The sequence below is a fragment of the Theobroma cacao genome, chromosome 4 (assembly GCF_000208745.1).
Source record: "Theobroma cacao cultivar B97-61/B2 chromosome 4, Criollo_cocoa_genome_V2, whole genome shotgun sequence".
Lineage (NCBI taxonomy): Eukaryota > Viridiplantae > Streptophyta > Magnoliopsida > Malvales > Malvaceae > Theobroma > Theobroma cacao.
This window is the reverse complement of record NC_030853.1, coordinates 8,689,460-8,692,487: the sequence shown is the minus strand read 5'-3', so window position 1 is coordinate 8,692,487 and position 3,028 is coordinate 8,689,460.

Genomic DNA, 3,028 nt, shown 5'->3' with positions numbered 1-3,028 from the left:
TTGAAGAAGCATGAAGTAAATTACCCTACCCATGATTTAGAGTTAACAGCAATGGTGTTTGCTTTAAAAATCTGGAGGCATTACTTGTATGGTGAGCATTGTCGGATATTTACGAATCACAAGAGTTTAAAATATTCGCTCACTCAGAAGGAGCTTAATTTGAGACAAAGGCGATGGTTGGAGTTGATAAAAGATTATGACTTGGTGATAGACTATCATCTAGGAAAGGTGAACGTTGTAGCTGATGCCTTAAGTTGTAAGTCTTCATCGTCTTTAGCAGCACTCAGAGTTATTATTTTCCAGCATTATTAGAGATGAAATCTCTTGGGGTCTAGTTAAGAAATGGTGAGGATGGATCCTTATTGGCAAGCTTCATTGTGCGACCTTCGTTACTTAATCAGATCGAGGACATCTAGAGGTTTGATGATGAGTTAAGAAAAGAAATTTAAAAACTGACCGATGGGGGAGTTAGTGAGTTCAAATTTGGAGAGGATTATGCCTTGATGTTTAGAAATCGAGTTTGTGTTCCTGAGGGAAAGTAGTTGAGATAGGCGATCATGGAAGAAGCCCATTCATCTGCCTATGCATTACATTCCGGAAGCACCAAGATGTATAGGACTATCAGGGAGAATTATTTGTGGCCGGGTATGAAGCGAGACATAGTAGAATTCGTAACAAAGTGTCTCATATGTCAGCAAGTTAAGGCGGAGCATCAGAGGCCAGCAGGTACACTTCAATCTTTACTTATTCCCAAGTGGAAATGGGAGCATGTAACTATGGATTTTGTTTTGGGATTACCGCGGACACAGAGGGGAAAGGATGCAATCTGGGTGATCGTAGATCGGTTGACTAAGTCCGCTCACTTTTTAGCGATCCATAGTACATACTTTATTGAGAAGCTGGCTCAACTCTATATAGATGAGATTGTAAGGCTACATGGAGTTCCCGATTCTATAGTGTCAGACCGAGATCCTCAATTCACTTCTCGATTCTGGCCAAAATTTCAAGAAGTTCTCGGAACCAAATTGAAATTTAGCACTGCTTTTCACCCATAGACGGATGGTCAGTCAGAGAGGACTATCCAAACTATGGAGGATATGTTGAGGGCTTGTGTCATGGATTTTCTTGGGAGTTGGGATAGACACTTGCCGTTAGTGGAATTTGCTTACAACAACAGTTTCCAGTCTAGCATTGGTATGGCACCGTACGAAGCTTTATATGGAAGGAAATGTCGTACTCCACTTTATTAGATTGAAGTGGGTAAAAGAACGTTAGCTAGTGTGGAATTGATCGATCTAACTAATGACAAGATCAAGGTTATACGAAAGAGGCTAAAGGTAGCCCAGGATAGGCAGAAGAGCTATGCAGATAAACGGAGAAAAGACTTGGAGTTTGAAATCGATGATAGAGTTTTTCTTAAGGTTTCTCCTTGGAAAGGTAATAATTTGAATGCTTTGTGGTATTAAGTTTTATTTGATTATATTATTATGGTAAATTATTCGATAATGAAAGGTGTGATTCGATTCGCGAAGCGGGGAAAGCTTAACCCGAGGTATATTGGACCATTCCGAGTCATTGAGAAAATTGGACCAGTGGCTTATCGGTTAGAACTACCTCCGAAGTTAGATTGGATCCATAACATTTTCCATATCTCCATGCTTAAGAAATATGTACCAGATCCCTCTCACATCCTCGAAGCACCTCCGATCGAGTTGCATGACGATTTGAAGTTCGAGATGCAACCTATGAGTATCTTGGATCGAAAGGATCGAGTATTGAGGAACAAGAGTATTTCAATGGTCAAAGTGTTGTGGAAAAGTGCTCGAATTGAGGAAATGACATGGGAAGTAGAGCATCAGATGAGGAACCAATACTCGCATTTATTTGTCGAATCTGGTAAGTGAAATTTTGAGGTCAAAATTTTATTTTAAGGGGGGTAGAATTGTAAAACCCGACTCTATAAACACATGTCATGACATGCATGCACTGAGTAGCATGTTATTACGTTAGGAAAGTTCCTAAGAATAGACGAAACCCGGTATTATACCTAGAAGTACACTTGAGTTGATTTAACCTCGAACTAGTTCAAATAAGAATCGTAGGATGAAATTTAATATTTTACAGTCTAGGAATGAGTAAAAATGATTTTTTGGAGTTCGAGGGTTCATTTAGGGAAAAATTGAAAATTTTGATGTTCAGGGACAAAATCGTCATTTTGCCACCTAAGATAATAATTTGATCATGGAGTGAAATTTTTGACCAAGATTAACTATTTTGAGTATAATTTAATAATAGGAAGTGAAATTTTCAATTTCGGTAATTTTCGAAACATAGGGGCAAAATGATAATTTTATCGTCCCGGGGTCAAAACCGTAATTTTCACCACCCAAAACTTGTCAAAATCATAGGATTTATTTATTTTTGGTATGAATAACTATGGTATGTTAAGTGGTGAAAAATTGAAGTTTAAAGGATGAAATTTTAAAAACGGACCAATGGGAAAGTGACACATGTCATTTTTTTAATGGTTTAATATTATTTTAATGAAAAGTCAGCCCATTTAAATCCCATATTAAGTGCCGGCCGGCCATAAGGAAAGAACAAGAGAGAAAATAGAGAGGAGAGGAAGAAAAGAGAAAAACAAAGGAAAACTAGAAAATTCAAAGGGAAAATCGTGTTTTTCGACCGTTTACACGTCTAACGGTAAGATTTTTCGACTTTAGCTTGATTTCTACCTTTCTTATACCTTTGTTTCCATTTAGCATGCTTGAAAAGAGAGATCAAAAAGTGATATCAAGGGCTGGACGAAATTCAAGGGGCAGGAATTTGAAATTTTTTTGTTTTGATTTTTAGTTAAATTGATAGTTTTAGTTAGTTAAATGTGTATAGAAATCAAATTGGGCAAGAAAACATGAAATTTTCACAATACCCACCCTTGGCTGAATGTTCAATGATGTACAATGATGATGAACTGATTTTTATTCTAAGAGAAATGAAGAGAAAATGATGAAAAATGGTTAAATGTGAT